The sequence below is a fragment of the Talpa europaea genome, assembly GCF_964194135.1.
Source record: "Talpa europaea genome assembly, chromosome: 7".
NCBI lineage: Eukaryota > Metazoa > Chordata > Mammalia > Eulipotyphla > Talpidae > Talpa > Talpa europaea.
In genome coordinates, this window is record NC_140074.1 from 29037083 (window position 1) to 29055470 (window position 18388).

The window sequence follows — 18388 nt, forward strand, 5'->3', positions numbered from 1 at the left end:
GCTTGCCTTCATTTTCTTTGTTACTATTGATTATTTTTTTATAGCTTCCTTCATTTTCATTGCTTACACTTTTATAGTCCTTCTGACTTATTATTTATTTTCCTGGTGCAATTCCAAGTGGAACTTGTAATAGTATCCTTCATCAGTAAAGCATCTGTGGTCCTTATTACACATTTAAAATATTATGCCACAATGTTGGAAGTTGCTGCCTCAAAGGAGATCACAACAGATAAGAGAGTACACAAGAGGGTGTGCATAGACTTTCTTATGATGATCAGAAGAATGACTTTCTGAGTCTTTAAGAGCTTTTGTGTGAAGTGAAATTTAAGGATCTCATTATTATCTAATGAGATGGTAAGTGATGGGATTTGACACAATTGAATTTTATCTTTATTTTTTTTTATTTTTATTTTTTTTTAATAGAGGCATGCTTTTTTTTTTATTTATTTGTTTGCTGGTTTGTTTTGTTTTGTTTTGTTTATACATGCACTGGGTACAGTCAGAAGCGCGGGAGGGTGAGAGAATTCACCAGAGCCAGAGCGGGGAGCAGAGCAGGCAGAAGGACCGAAGTACACTGCTGAGGGGAGCAGCGGGCTGCAGGAGAGGTCTGCGCGCCATGTGGGATCCTCCTCCAGTGGCCGGGGAGCAGCCGGGGATCGAACCGGCGCCGCAGAGGCTGCGGGCAGCTTCGCAACCCAGCGCTCAACCGCTGCGCCACCGGGGAGGCCCTGAATTTTATCTTTAATTTCTCCCTAAACTGAGTTAGATTATTTGTTTGATCATTACTCAGACAATTTCAGTAGTCAATAAAAGAAGCTACTCATACCAGGAATCTAGAAAACTTAAATAAGGGACCAGGAAAATGAATAACTATAAGAAAGTGAAAATCAAAATCAACAAAAAACTATGAACCAGAGACACTCTATGGGGCGTGGGGGGCAGGGAGGGGAGGGATTGGGGTCAAAATAAGGGGGTTGCAATTGTATGGGGAATATAAAAATAAAATTTATATATATATATATATATAAAAGAAGCTACTCATACTTTAAACCCATTTTTATTAAGGCCAGTTTTCAAAGTTTTCCTGTTTGTCTTTTTTTTTTTTTTTACCTTTTATGAAAGTACAATCTGCATACAGGAAAGCACACTAATTTTAAGTCTGAAACTAGATGAATTGTAGCAAAGTGAATCAATCTATGTATTCACCAACTAGGTAAATAAATAGGTCCAAGAGAACCCCTCTTGCTCCTTACTAGCCACAGCTCATTTAGCCTTTCCTTCAAAAGTTATTATCAAATAGAAATGTTTTCACAAAGACATTTTGTTAAGAGAAATTACGAAGTATTTAATGTATTCATATATGTGGCATCAAAACCTGTTGCAAGTGGGTGGGAGTAAATACAACCAAGATAAGTACTTAAGCTGAGTTATGAGCATATGGAGATTCATTACATCACTTGTTTTACTTCTGAATATGCTTGAACATTTCCATACTATAGTTATTAGAATATCAAAAATATAAACCATAGCAAGTTTGTATTTTATCTCAGTACATCATTAACAGTATTATTAAGTCTTAAGTACAGCCAATCACTAGTCAATTCTACAACTTTCTACTTTTCTTACCTCAAGATACCCAGTTAATAGCTCTTCTACTTTCTCTGGAATAGGATGGTCATTCCACAAGTTCTAGTTGTCCTGGGGAACATAGTGGAACTCTAGCAAATGACTTACACTAGTGCAAATATTGAACTGGTGCTGCATCACCATCTAGAGGTTGACACCATGACTGCAAACTCCTTCATTTTAATGAACCCTTCATTTAGAAGCTTTCAATCTGTATATACTTAACTATTTGTGTAAATGTGGGGAAAAATAATCTGTTTACCATTGTTTCCTCTCCAGTTGAGTTCCCAGAAAGAAATGATAGCACAGCACAGGAACCACCTGTATTTACAGATGGTGTGGAAAAGCATAAGTCAGAGTCCTGTATCAGCAGCACTACAGCATGTTTCTCCCATAGATGAGCCTCCCACGTGTGAGACAAACCACCTACAGGAGGACCATAGCAGTGTCAGTGTTTTTTAGCACATTCCTGATAATGAAATCCATGTTGAATTTAACATGAATGGCTTTTCCTTCCTGTTGGCAGTCAATAGCCTACACCAACCTGCATTTTACTGTTTAGTTTATTCTCCCTTCTGGATAGTCATAACTAGTCATAACTAGTAAAGGATATTCATGGGATTTATGAAACTATTGACATATTTTACTCTCATGGGCGCGCTAGTTACATATAGCATCCCTTTCTTATACGGAGAGGAGAGATCATTGACATAGAAGTGTGTGAGAGAAAAGAATTGTTATGCTATTACTAAATTAGTGTCATTTATATTATGTGTCAATGAAGCAATGACTATTTTGCTATGTTTATAAATTAAGAACTGTAGTAATTTAAAACTGTTGATTAAGTATAATTGTTTGGTTTCGTTATTTGTTGACTAAATATATGCTACACTCCTCTCTATACCAAAAAAAACTGAGGGACTTTCTTACCTGTTCTAAGTCCATAATACAGAGTGTCTCATACAAAGTACATTCAAAGCACAGTATGAAATCAGTGTTATCAAGTTTATTTTTCTTGAGAAAGTAAGAAAAAATTTCATGTCAAAGCATCATCTTGAAGGATGAGCAAAAGTTGTCAAGTTACAATATGGCCAGACATTCCATATAGAACAAAAGCAATATATGTTGGGATTTTATTTTATTATTTTAAAAATTTATTTATTTATGCATACAAGAACTGGGGTACATACCAGAGATGTGGGGGTGAGAGGATTCACCAGAGACAGAACGGGGAACAGAACAGGCAGACTGAACTACACTGCTGAGGGGAGCAGCGGGCGAGCCAGGAGAGGTCTGCTGTGCCATGTGGGTTGCTCCCTGGCCAGCCGGGGATCGAACTCGTGCTGCGGAGGTTGTGGATTGCTTCATAGTGTGTTGCTTAACCCCTTGCACCACCAGGGAGGCATATGTTAGGGTTTTAAAGCATTGTGTGCTGAAGAAGCTTCTGGAGTTGGCTGGAAAACGAGTAGTCGAGACTGTGGCTCGGAATGTATTTTGGAGTTAAATTAGTAATGGCTCTATCTACCTGGCTTTCAGTAGTTTTTAGGGCTCAAATCTAGTGGACTATGTAAGTCTTTAAAGTGGCAAGTGGCAGGAATTTCTATATGTGCTTTAAAGAAACATAGTCTCTGTCTACATGTATGAATTGGAGGGAATCAAGCATGACCTTTTCATTGCAAATATATAAAGGGTAACTTTTTTATTAGTTTATTTTGACAGATGTAATTTACATTCTGGAATGATGAATGGACCCAAAAATTATGGATGTTTCTTCTGCATTTTCACATTCTAATCTTAACTGTGAGATAGCTTGCCTTTTCAAATTGTTAAGTATGTGTTTATTTGTATTTAATCCATAGGAAAGGTCATAGGAAAAACATTGACAGTTGGAGATAACCAAACAAAGCATCACAGTATGTCCTTAAGTAAAGCTTGAAGAATTTAACATCACACGTGACAATCATTGCAGTGGGAGTGAGAAATGTCACTTTTCAGTTTGTCCTAAAATAATGGCAACAGTGTAAATGAGAAGGGGAGTGTGTAAAAAATAGAATCACGATGGTCATAATGTTTATATTCTGTTATTTGTTATGACTCTTCAGTCACTTTTTTTACTGAATTAAGTCTTAGAATCATACCTATCAAATGCTTATAAGACTTTGAAATGTAAAGTGGGCCTTTTAGACCAATAACATGACCTCACTTGGAAACTTCTTAGAAATGTGGAATTTGAGATTTAAGAACCTCTAATGAACAGTTTGCATTTTTTTAAAGATTTATTTATCTATGCATACAAGAACTGGGGTACAGGGCAGAGGTATGGGGGTGAGAGGATTCACCAGAGACAGAGTGGGGAACAGAACAGGCAGATCGACTGAAATACACTGCTGAGGAGAGCAGCGGGCGAATCAGGAGAGGCCTGCTGTTCCATGTGGGTAGCTCCCTGGCCAGGGATTGAACTCATGCTGCAGTGGCTGGTGATAGCTTGATAGTGCTGAGACTCAACCCCTTGTGTCACCAGGGAGGCCCTGATCAGTCTGTATTTTAACAAGATAAATGAGTGATTATATAGAAATTAATTTTTCAGTATAGTTGAATCAAGGTACCTGGAAATCAGTATTGTTATGGAGCAAAAACAAAACAGAAAACCCTGTCACAAACTCCACAGACTGTCAGAAAAAAATCCTCCTTTACAAGTATCAATATTGAGTATATATTTAGTCTACAAATATTAAAACCTTGTCTTTACTGGTCACTGCTCTTTGCTCTAAAGATGCAAAGGTAAGGAAAATAGCAAAGTTATTATACTGAAGTTATTAATATTCAAATATATTCCTGGAAAGCTAATGTGATTTCCTATTTAAGAGGAGGAATTTAAATAGGTTTCTTGGGCCCCCCTTGCTGGCGCAGGCGGTTGAGTGCCACGCTGTGGAGCCGTCTGTAGCCTCTGCAGCGCCGGTTCAATCCCGGCCGGACAGCGAGTGTCCCACATGGCATGGCAGACCTATCCTGTCTCACCCACTGTTCCCCTCAGCAGTGTATTCATCAGTCTGCCTGTTCTGCTCCCCGCTCTGTCCCTGGTGAATCCTCTCACCCCCCTGCACATCTGGTCTGTACCCTGGTTCTTGTATACATAAATAAATCTTTAAAAAATAATAAAATAAAATGCTTAAAAAAAGAATTTAAATAGGTTTCTTTATGTATATGGAATTTGCACTGGAAAACTTTACATAGTCTATTGATGTACAGCATTGCTCAAGTGCAAAGCTCTTGAGCAGATTCTGAGACCAGACTGACGGGGTTGCACAGATTCCTCAACTGATAAATGGGGGATTAATAAAATCAACACCACTATTGTGAGAGTCAATGACATTAATATACATAAGGTACTCAGGGCAGTGACTGACATTTGGTAAGCATAATGCAAGAGTGTGAGTGTTGTTGCTATTGAGAAATTAGTGGCATCTTTTTCTTTTTTTCTTATTTTTGCATAGAAGAACTGGGGGTGCTGAAGTGCTGGGGGTGAGAGGACTCACCAGAGACAGAGTTGGGAGCAGAACAGTGGATCTATTGAGATACACTGCTAAGGGGTGCAGCGGGCGAGACAGGAGAGGTCTGCTGCACCATATGTGTGTTAGTTCCCTAGCTGTGTGTGGAACTCAGGTCATAGAGGTGATAGTTTCGAGACTTAACCCATAGTCCACCAAGGAGGCCCCACCTTTCTCTTTCTTAAATATGAATTGAGTTTTTGGTAAAACCAGGAATCAGAAATTTCCAAGAATTCACATAGCATGTAATTTCACAATAACTTGAAAACAAATTTAAGATTCCACCTGACTTCCATTAAGTCAGCTATTATGGAAACTGTAAGATTCCACCTGACTTCCATTAAGTCAGATATTATGGAGACTTGTATGCATAAATAAATAAATCTTTAAAAACAACTGAAATGAAACAAACCCTAGAAATATGACTGCAGAGTGGAGGGGAAGACTGGAGAGGGAACAAAAGGTGATATGGTAAGGTACATCTGAGGAGGTGTGAACTTTTTTCTATGAATAATATGCAATTTTGTAAGTCAATAATCAGAAATTCAAAAATGGAAACAAGGAAAAATGTCAAAATATTTTTGCAATATATTTAAAAAAATATTTGGCAACTTCTGATCTACACTGTTTCTTGGCATTGATGGAACAAGGGAGAAAGTGTTCTTGCCATGTTGTAATTTCTCTATTCTACTGGAAACTCTGTACAACTTGACCTTTTTTTATTCATAGAAGGACTAGAGTACAGGCCAGAGGTGTGGGGGGTGAGAGGATTCACCAGAGACAGAGTGGGGAACAGAACAGTTGGATTGACTGAAATACACTGCTGAGGGGAGCTGCAGGCCAGTCAGGAGAGATCTGCTGTAACGTGGGTAGCTCCCAGGCTGGGGATTGAACTCATGCCGCAGTGGCTGTGGATAGCTTCATAGGTTGTGTCTTAACCCTTGCACCACCAGAGAGGCCCACAACTTGACATTTCTATATTTTACTTTATCCTTGCAGAGTGGTAGGGAAGGGAAACACAGCAGTAGCCTAAGAAAATGTGGGATTGTATGTGGAAAAAAACTTTCTTTTCTAGATCATCTACAATAAGGTGTATGATGACAGCACATTATTTTCTGATTTAGTAGAATAAGTAGAATATCAAATATAATTAATTGAGGATAATTGTGTGTGTACTTTGAAGGAGCCACTTTGAACTTTAGTGTGAGTCCAGGTCTATCATGTTTTATAGGTAAATAAACTGAAGTCTGTATTAATGATAGGGCTGCTCTGAGTCATTGTCTTCTTAGAAACCAAATCACAAATCAGAACTCAAGTTTCTGGTCCCTAGTTTTATAAAAATATTATGTGTATAGAAAATTGAATATTTGTCCATGTTTGCAATTAGGATAAATTATGGCTATAATTATGTAGAATTGTATGCATGATATCACTCTGAACAGAAGTCTACCATATGAACTAATACATCTGGAAAGGAACATTGAGAAAATGTGAACTCATGCCTGGAATTTGTCAAAGTATTAGGTATAGAGGTTCAGCTTCAACTTTCAAAACAACACATGCAATTCTCTGTGTGATATTGGCAAATTATTCAATAACCTGTAACACTACTCATTTTGAGATTCTATAAGGCTTATATAATTACATCTCAACTTTTAAAACCATATCATTATCCATTCAGTTAATAGAGTGCATTGATAAAAATCACAGTATCCCCTGGTGTACAGTAAAATCGTTAAGCAGGATAATTTATGCAAATTACTTATAGAGTTAATATATGTTAAATATGTTTAATTACACTGTAGAACTTTATTCGCCACAGCACACACAATTATTTTTAATTATAAAAACAGATATTTTGTAGATTTATTTTCAACCCGTCTCACTGCTAGTTAATACAGCTTTTCTCCTCGCTTCCAGAAATAAATTAAAGAAAACAGATTAATAATTTGTGCCAGGATTTTCTCGTTACTGAAAAGCTTATGTATATTTTAATGTTAACATTCTTCAAGGTTTAAAAGCTACCAAATGTTTTCTGGGCTTTATTTAAAATACACGCTTATTAAAAAGAGATGGTAAGGAAACTAACAGAAGAAACAGCTTAAATATGTAATGATATTTAACACTGGGGACCAAAACTGGGAATATAAAGAAAAACAGTGCAGCGACTTTTGTTTTAATTTTAAGTTTTTCTTTATAACTTAATTTTTAATGATATATATATTGTTTTGATGGAAAATTTGAAAACAACTCACAGTACATACAAAATGTTCATTTGTAATCCTTCTGGGCAATACACATGCCTGTTATTTTGATGTATGTGGAAAAAGATGGCTGAAAAATGAGTGTTTGAATATTAAAACTAGAACTAATGATGAAAATAAACCTAACTATCTCTAAGTTTTTGGAAAAATGTCCTTTTTAATTGGTTTTATTTTTTCACATCAGATATTCAGTACTAAATTTATAACGTATTCATACATTTGGCAACACAATCTCACCTCACCCAATAACATTTGACAGGAAAACATATTACACAATGAAATTTAAAAATACATAAATTTAGAGGATCACCTTATTTAGTTACATTATCTGTCACTAAATGAACAATTCTATTGAACATAAAGTACAATTTAGTGAATAAAATTTCAGATTAAAGAATGTCTGTATATATAGTTGAGACTTTTGATTATAAGAAGTTGAGAATGGAGCCTCTCCAGTGACTCAGCGGTTGAGCGCTGGGTTGCGAAGCTACCCGCAGCCTCTGTAGCGCCGGTTGGATCCATGGCTGCTCCCCGACCACCGGAGGAGGGTCCCACATGGCTCACAGACCTCTTCTACCGCTCGCAGACCTCTTCTACCGCCCGTTCTACTGTCCGCTCTGGCTCTGGTGAATTCTCTCACCCTCCCATGCCTCTGACTGTACCCAATGCTTGTATAAATAAATAAATAAATAAATAAATCTTTAAAAAAAAAGAAATTGAGAATGTATTATTGTTATTATTATTATTATTATTATTATTATTCGGTCAATTTACTGACTTGGTAGTTTGTGCATGGAAAATCTTTCTGAATTGTCTTTACATAATAATCTCAACTGCTAGAATACAACTCTGCACCACTTAACTCATTTCTGGATAACACATGAGTCTCTAGTGACCTTGTGGGCCTATACTATTCAGTAGATTACAAATGGATTTAATGCCAAGGAATTTATTTTTCTCTTTGCATTATCATTGCTGATGTCAATGCTTTTTACATATTGGTACTTTTTTATTTTTTTTTGAAATAACACTATTATTTGATTGAAATAAGAGGAGATTGAAAACAATGTCCTCTTTTCTACTGTTACAAAATGATGTACTAATGCTGTGAATAACAAATATATTTGAAGCACTTACTATGTGTCAAGCTCTGCTTTAAAGACTTTGCATTTATATTAGCTGATTTAATCCTGACGTCTCCCTGATGTAGTTATTAATCTTATCCCATTTTACAGGAACTGAGCAGAGAAGTTAAATAATTTGTTCATGGCTGTACATCAAGTAAGGGCAAGGTTTTGAAATTAGGCTATTGTTCGCCAGAATTCTTTTTATATGTACTGCCAATTTTCATTAAGGAATGAATTCACATGAGAACATTTATTTCTAGTAGAGTTGTTAAGAATTTAGCTGTGATGGTTAAATCAAATTAAAAACACCAAAAAGCAAATGTACATACCCCCTTTTAAAGCTGACTTTTGTCTCCAAATGTGACTGGTGTTGGGCCTCCCTGGGGGTGCAGCGGTTGAGCGCTGGGCTGGGAAGCTGTCCGCAGCCTCTGCAGTGCCAGTTTGATCCTACATGGAGCGCAGGCCTCTCCTGCCTTGCCAGCTGCTCCCTCAGCAGTGTACTTTGTCAGTCTGCCTGTTCTGTTCCCCGCTCTGGCTCTGGTGAATTCTCTCACCCTCCCACACTTCTGACTGTACCCAGTGCTTGTATAAATAAATAAATAAATCTTTAAGAAAAAAAAGTGACTGGTGTTCAATGCAGGTATGCATAAGATTGTCTACTGGGAGTCTTTTTAATTTTGAAGGTGTTTTCTGTTTTGTTTAAAAATAAACTTTTATAATATAATAATATGTAAATATGATTTATAAATGAGAAATAAATAAGGGTGGGGCCTACATACATTTGAAACATTTTTATGAGCATGTGATCTACGTAATAATCATCTTATACAAACTATCCAGAAGTTGAACAAAAAGGTATTTGTTAATATCTGCTAAAATATGTTGAGTAATTATGTATTGTTTAAGCCTAATTTCCTCCTCTGTATAATGGGAATATTAAGTACCTCAGTAGTTTCATTATGATGAATAATTATCATTTAAAATTAGTGAACTTTTTTAAAGCATAAATATCTGCAGAACACCTAGCATTACTTCCAAACACTTCCAAATGCATTTTGAATATCTGGGGCAAGCCCAGGTAAGAAAAAATTTTTGCAGGGTTCTTCTGGGTCCCTTTATGGTTATGTCAACTGGTTGATATTTGGCATGTCTAGCATAAAACACACAATTCCTGGGAGACAAATAATCTAGAGGCATTGTCTCTGCCTGTTTACTTCCTGCTGCTGATATTTCTGAAGTGCATTAATAGGCTTTTAGAAAGCTGCACTAGCCTTTCGACAGACAGATTTGAGCTTGGTTCAAACAAACAAACAAACAAACAAACAAATAAAAAAAAAAACAGCTGAAAAGGAATAAAGCTGGTTTCTCTTACTTTGAAATATCCTTGAAAACTCAAAATGAGAAATCAATTGAGTTAATAGTATGGGATGTAAATATACCCAAATAATAGACACGTATTTTTCCTGACAGTGTCTACCTCATTCCTAGTGCACATTTCAATGTTTTTCCTAATATCACTTTAGATTTGAGCCTAGGAAGCCTAATTGTTAATTTGTACTCACAATACTAACCTATAATTTAATATCTCAAATTTGCATATTAATTAAAATAGGTGCATCCTAGAGAGTGTTTCCCATTTTCTATACTTTCTGTTTTTTTGATATGTAACATTATGTTAGCTTCAGATGTACAGTATAATGATTTGATACTTGCACATAATGCACAATGATCCAGTTAACATCATCATTACAATTTCTACAACCAATGTATGGTTACAGATGTGAACATTCTTTTGATGAGAATTTTTAATATCTACTTTCTTAGCAACTTGCGAATGAAATTCATAATATAGTATTAATTTTACTCAACATGCTATACATTGTATTCTGTGACTTTTTTATTTTATAAGTGAAAGTTTGTACTTTGAAGGAGAGGTGAAGAGTATTTTAGACAACAGAGTTAAAGGAGTCCATCGGCAGTAGACGCCTTTAAACTGAAATAAAGGTGTACTGATTAACAACAGAAAAACGTACAAAAGTGTAAATCTACCTGGTAAAGTTAAATATGCAGTAAAATTCAGAATAATTTAAAGTAAAAAATGGTGAGTTAATCACAAAGACTAGATTATTATCTATATTTATAAAATAGAAATACATATTTCCCGGGCCTCCCCTGGTGGTGCAGCGGTTGAGCGCTGGGCTGCAAAGCTGCCCACAGGCTCTGCAGTGTTGGTTCGATCCCCGGCCACGGGGGAGGGTCCCACATGGTGTGCAGACCTCTCCTGCCATGCCCGCTGCTCCCCTCAGCAGTGTGCTTCGTCAGTCTGCCTGTTCTATTCCCCGCTCTGGCTCTGATGAATTCTCTCACCCTCCTGTGCTTCTGACTCTACCCAGTGCTTATATAAATAAGTAAATAAATCTTAAAAAAAAATAAAGAAAGAAATATGTATTTCCCAAAGACTGGTCTGTAGATCATCAGTCCTCCATCTCTCTATTGTTAATAATATATCCCATGGCAAAATGTGTTTAGAAAATAAGGCAGTTCACAATAGCATATGTTAATGCTGAAAAGTATGATTTTTTTTTTATTTCCCAAATTTATCTGACCTAGAAAGCATTTTATTTTTTATTTGCTACCATCACATGTGACTAAATTGTACAAAACAGAATAGAAGATACTTAGATACAGATTCTGATTAATACATTTATTAATGCAAATCAGATGATTAGAACATTTCAAAATCAAAATGAAAATTCCACAGACTTTATTTTGCCAAAAGAACTTAGCTCTTTTGCTAAAAAAAAAAAAAAAAAAAAAAAAAACAAAACATAAACCTTTCATGAGAAGGCATTATTTAGTAAATGCATGTTTAAAATGACTTTGCAATGCTTTTATCTTGTGGCAATGGAATATATATTATTAAGGTCAGAGGAAGATAACCATGACAAAATAATGACAGTTAGTATATACACAGCACTCATCACTTCAGTGTCCTTTGTCCCTTCTACCAGAATTATTTGCTGTACTTCCCACCCCATATCAAAAAAAAAAAAGGCATGAAGATGTAGCTGACATGAGACGATGCAATGCCAATATACTTGTAGCGTCATAGTTCATCATCTTCATGCAATTCCTTCTAGTAATGTGACAGACAAGGTATTTCAAACCACCTTCCCAATGTGGAGTTGATTCAAAATAATTGCTAAATGAAAGTCAATAATGTTCCTGTAAACTCATAGCTGAGAGTCAAAGAATTTAAGGACTATCACTGGGGACAAAATTGTATGAGGAAGAAGGGGTGGAATGTGTGTAATCTTTGAACAGTTGTCAATACCATAAATCTAGAGACTTGGATAGCAAAGAAAATGAAGAGGTCAAGAGACAACATCTATGGAATTTAGGGAACTTTACATTAAACTAAACTGACTTTTGTGTATTCTCATGCAAAAATTTACATAAGCAAACATTAGCAACTTTAATAGTCAAAGACTGGAGATGCTTAAATGCCTAGTAACTTAGATGTCTATCAGTATTTATATACATATTGTCATATACAAATCTACATCCTTAGGTAAATCCTATAAATTTGAGACTGAGCCAAATGCAAAAATATTGAGAAAGGATTCCAATTATATTTAGTATTAAACAGTTAAACAGTACCATCTATTTATTTTAGAGTTATCTATATATGTAGGAAGAGTACTGAGGATATATTTAATTAGGTAGCTATAACATGAGAAAATGAGAAGATAATGTAATTTGGAAACACAATAGGAGGTTTCAATTATTTTGAATTAACAAACTTCTATATTTAAGATAAATTCTAAATACAACAAAGTTCAATTTACTTGTTTTGATATCTTATGTTTCAAATACTACTAATAAGTAAATAGATTATTTAGTGTATACCTAAAAATTATTCCGGGACTCCTATAGTTTATTTAATTTTATTAGTCGTTGGTTTTATTTGGGGGCTGATGACTTTTCAATGTAGTACAGAAGAAAATTTTGCCAAACCATATTTTTCAAATAAATTATTACAATTTCCTTTTTTGGACATGAATTGAAAATAAATGAGTATTTGATAAAATATATTTTGGTGTAAGACAGTCACAAATGAAATTAATTTTAAAAAGCTTACTCTTAGTTTGTGGGAGTTAAAGGAATATCTTTATTTTTTTAAGAGCATTAGGTTATTTTGACTCTATGACCTTAATTTTATTCTTTAGCAGGCTCTTGTCTTATGCCTTCAGAAGGCTTCTTCTGGAAGTTTACATTCATTCCCCAATTCTCCATATCCTCTCTCTCCAAAGCTGAGGTTGAAGGGAGTGGTGAGATGTTGTTTTATTGTTCAGGGCAGAAGACACTTAAATTAAAATTGTGCTTATTGTTATGATGCAAACAAAGTGTTGGTTCAATTAATATTGATGACTGAAAAGTGCTGTTAGGAAGTGGAGTAAACAAGTTCTGGGAGGGTCAGATGCCTGGAAAGGGAAAGCATTAGTTTTTGTCATTAGTGGTTCCAACAGTATCATTGGTCCATTACTGCAATTTTTTTTTTTTTCACAGAAACTTTGGTGCAGCCTTTAGAACCAGTTCAGCATTAACAAACAAAAAACATCAATGTGACCACAACTCCACTTCCCAAACACTGATTTTAAGGGAGAGATAAATGTCAAATATTTTTTAAACTAATTGATTTAAAGTTGTAACATGATGCCACATTTTGGGCTTGATTATTTCAAAGATGAATATTTTATTTTGGATTCAGGTAAACTTGCTGATAACTAGGGTGAAAATTGGGTTTTCTGTTAAGACTAAGGTTATCATTAATGAAAAATTTCATGTGTAGAGTGGATATAGCTTACCAACTTTGAGAGGGACTCTCAACTTTAAACTCTGTTAAGTGCAAGCTACTCTTTCTTTCATAATGCAAGTCATCTGAAAATAATTGCAACATTGAAGAATCAGTATTATGGGCAGTGTGCAAGATCAAAAGAAGTAAGTGTGAATATAAATTTCTCTCAATAAAATCCTGCATAAAATAGTTTTTTTCCATATTTTGTAAATTCTGTACTTTAAATCACTTAAACAGAATTTTAGATATAAATTTTATAGTGACTAAATAGAGTAATAGAAGTAGGACATGTTCATTATTAAAAAATCAAATAGTTTGTGAGGAAAGTTTATAAACAACAGTTCACGATGCTTGCACAAACAATACATTCACTTGCATGTGCTCTTGGAATTATAAATGCACACACTCACACATAGATAGCTATTGCTACTTGTGATCCATATTTCATTACTTTAACCTTACATGTAAGACAATTGTCTGTTTTAAATGCAGGACCTCAACTGTTCTGTCTACAGAGGTGATGTAAAATTTCTACTTGAATAGCAATAAATCATGTTAATTCAGCCCTCGTCAAATACGAAGTGGTAGAGAGGATGGAAGAAGAATAGGAATGAGAATGGTCCCAAAAAAATATCAAGTACTATAAGAATCGATGTAATAATTGAGGTGATGCACTAATATTAGGTTAATATTACCAGTTATAAAAGGAGAACTCAGATCAGCGGGAGTGTTTGTATAGTCATAACAATCTGTTGATCGTAAAAAATAGGATAAAGTAATTTTGTATGTCTTGATTTTAGTACAGTATTTTCTTACAAGTTCAGTGAACACAACTCAATTAGTTTAAAAAATGAGGTGAAAATGGACTGTCTGCCAAAGGTTAATGAGGTAAAAATGGTTTGCATTGAAACTAAAGGCAGAGTTCACAGATTGATGAAATAAAAATCCATTTTATTCCGTCTTTTTTTCTCAATGTTCTGTTCTCAAAGTGAGGCTTAGCTTGCCCATCAATGCCTCAAAATTAGCATAAGTATCTAATATTGACACAAAACTCAATCTTTCTCATAAATTCCATTTTATTACAGATAGTTGATGACCTATCTAAGCAAATATCTGTTTTCAGTACATCTAACTCACTATCAAAAAAAAAAAAAAAAACTGGAAAATGTTCTTGTTCTTTTGAATGACCCTAGGTGTTTTCCCATGTCTCCAAATTTTCATTCCTCAAAAAAATGTTAAGAAATTAATAAGCAAAGGGAAAATCTTGAGGCAATTTTTTCTTGTACAAATATAAAATGAAATCCTGTATTTGACAAAGAAGTTAGGATCCAAACATCTGGAAGATACTAACCACTGATTGCCCAGTACTGTTTCTTGAATAAAGAGTTGTATTTCATCAAAGACTTTGCATAGTTAAAGGTATATGTCCTAACCATGATTGACCCAAACAGGCTATATAATATCCTGCAGTCACTTCATAGTTTCAATATAGTATTCTTTCTTAGGGGTGAATGTAAGATTCTATTTCAACAAATTCATTCCTCTTTCCTTAGAGAGGTATTGTGTACAACTCTCAATCTCCATGAAGTGTAATTGGGTACTGAGATAAGCAGATTGGGTATGTGGACCGTGTGATAGGCACTGCAGAGTGCCAGGAAAAGACATGATTCATTGACTTTAATCATGTTCAGATGAGCCACCCCAGAGAATAGCACATAAAATAAATACCATGTAAAAAATAGTCTTATTTTAGATCCCAGAATTGTTTAGAATATCTACTTCCAACATAAATTGACTTGGTACAGAAAATTACTTCTTGTTCATTTGACTGTATTTAACTATAAGAGGAAATTCCTTGCAGAATAGCTGCTGATAAATTTGAAAATTGATGATTTTAAGGAATTATGATAACATGTGGGGGAAAAGAATATTCTGAACAGCTAAATTGTCTATTCTTAAAATATTCTTTATCCCATCTAGTCCCATAACCTGTGGACTGTACCACCCAAAGCTAGTTCCATCCATCTATCTGCCTTAATAAGCATCATTAATATTTTTTTCTTTTCATTATTTGAAAGATAAAGGATCTGCATGCTGAGTTGCTTTGTAGAATATGATCCTGAGATTTTTTCAATCTTTCAGGATACATTTCTGCAACATCTCAATCCCATCTTATAACTTTCTTTTCCCTCCACATCCTCATCATATTGAAATTCTGCAAGTTTGTTTTCTATAAATGAGCCAACCATATTAAATAATTTCCCCCCCAGACCAAAAAAAAAAAAAAATCTGGACTTCATTAAAGTTGAAAATGTTGGCAATAGATACTGTCAAAAGAATAATCACAAAATGCAAGCCATAAACTGGAATAAAATATTTGCTAAATAACACTGATAATGGATATGTACTAGTCAGCTTAGACTACCAGAAAAGAATAATATATAGATTAGGTAGCTTAAACAATAAACATTTATTTCTCACAGATCTGGAAGCTGAAAACTCCAAGATCTAGGTATTGACAGATGCAGTGTCTGGTGGGGACCCTCTTCCAGATTTCAGACTGTTAACATCTTGTATCCTTACATGGCAGAAAGATGGCGAACAAGCTCTTTGGGATATTTTTTTTAATAGACAATATTTATAAGGGTCCCAATGCTATGAAGTAATTATTTCTCCAGGGTTCTTCCTCCCCAAACCATAGCATTAGGGGTGATTTTTGGAGCAACACAAAAAACAGCAAAGAACAAAAATCCAAAGTAATGAAAGAGATAATTCTATTAAAGATAAACCAAAGACCTCAATAGGCACCTCACCTAAGAAAATTATAAATGATAAATAGGCATACGAAAGATACTCTATCATATGTTAACAGGAAAATGCAAATTAAAACAACATGAAATACCTTTATGCCCCTATCAGAATGGCCAAAATCAAAACTCTCACAATACCTAGTGATAATTAGGATGTGAAAGCAAAAGAATTTTCATTCTACGCTGATGGGAATGGAAAATGACATTGACCTTTTGGAAGACAGTTTTGTAGTTTCTTACAAAATTAAACATATTCTTCCTATACTATGATCTAGAAATCATACTTCTGGATATCAACCCAAAGGAGTTAAAAACTTATGTCCTCTTAAAATGTGTTTATGGATGTTTATAGAAACTTTAAAAATAATTGTCAAAACTCAGAAGCAACTGTGATATCCTCTAGTTGGTGAATAAAGTGTGTTATATTAAGACAATGGAATAGTATTCTATGCCAAAATAAGTTACCAAACCTTGAAATGACATGGAGGAACTTAAAATGAGTAACATTAAGTGTAAGAAATCAATCTCTAAAGACTACATGCTGAATGATTCCAAATATGTGGCATTCTGGAAAAGGCAAAAGTATTCATACAATAAAAAGGTCAGTGGTTGCCAAGTGTTGGGGCAGGGAGGGATGAACAGTTGGAACACAGAGATATTTAGGGCAATGAAGCTATTCTGTTTGATATTATAATGGTGAGTATATCTCATTATACATTTGCCTAAACTTTGAATGTACAACAGAAAAAGAGTGAATCCTGATAGAAACTATAGATAGATAGAAACTATAGACTTTGAGTGATATTGATGTGACAGTGTAGTTTCATCCATTGTAACAAATATCTGACTCTGATCAGCTCTGGACCTGGATGCTGATAACAAGGAGGCTGTGTATGTGTTATAGGATTTATATGTGTATAGGATTTATAGGAAATCATATACCTTTCACTCAATTTTGCTGTGAACTTAAAAATTGTTCTAAAATAGACTATTTAAAAATTTCTTCAAGCAGCAATTCATTTTTCTGTATTAACTGTGTTAAAAAGATACTAGAAACAGATGAAGCACTTGAATAATTTTTCCAAAGAAGATATACAAGTGGTTAATGAACACATAAAAGGATCTTCACATCATTAACCATTAGGAAAAAGTAAATCAAAACCACAATGAGATATCACTATATTGTCTGTCTTTTTAATTATAGCTGTCTTAGAGTTCTATAGTGAATAATCTTGAAGATGTGGAGAAATTGGAATTTCCATTTATTATTGGTAGAATATTAATGGTGTATCAACTTAAAACAGTTTGAAATGATTCTAAATAATAAAGTGTTATCAAATGACCCAGAAATTTCACTTCTAGATATATACTACTGAGGGCCTCCCTGGTGGCTGTGGCACAAGGGGTTAAGCACCCCACTATGAGGCAATCCATAGCCTCTGTAGCAGGAGTTCAATCCCTGGCCGGCCAGGGAGCAAACCACATGGTGCAGGAGACCTCACCTGTCTCTCCCACTGCTCCCCTCAGCAGTGTATTTCGGTCAGTCTGCCTGTTCTGTTTCCCACTCTGTCTCTAATGAATCCTCTCACCATCACCTCCCCCCTTCTCTGGTCTGTACCCTGGCTCTTGTATGCATAAATAAACAAATCTTAAAAAATTAGCTATATACTACTGAAAAGGAAAACACATGTCCCTAAAAACTTGTGTGCAAATAGTCTTAGCATGAATGCATCTCTTTCTGAGCATTTCATGTCCTGTCCTATTTTCTAGAATCCGCCTATATTCCAGATGCCCTCTTCCTTCTTCAAAGCCAGCAATGACAATGCCCAGTAGAGTCTTTGTCAGATAATAAAACTCAGTTCCTTATTCTCCCCTCTCTCACTTCTAAGGAATATTATGATTATATTGAGCCCACGTGAATAATCTAGGATAATCTTTACCATGTCATGGTCAGCTGATAGGCAGTCAATTTCATCTGCAATTTGCCTTTCCATGTAATATGACATATTCATGTTAGAATGTGGACCTTCTTGGGCACAATTATTCTGCCTTTCACAGATAACTGAGTTTTTTTGTTTGTTTATCAATGGTTATTTTAAAGTTAAACCTTAATTCATTAGTTATTGCTAAGTGAAAATGACTATACTTTTCATAT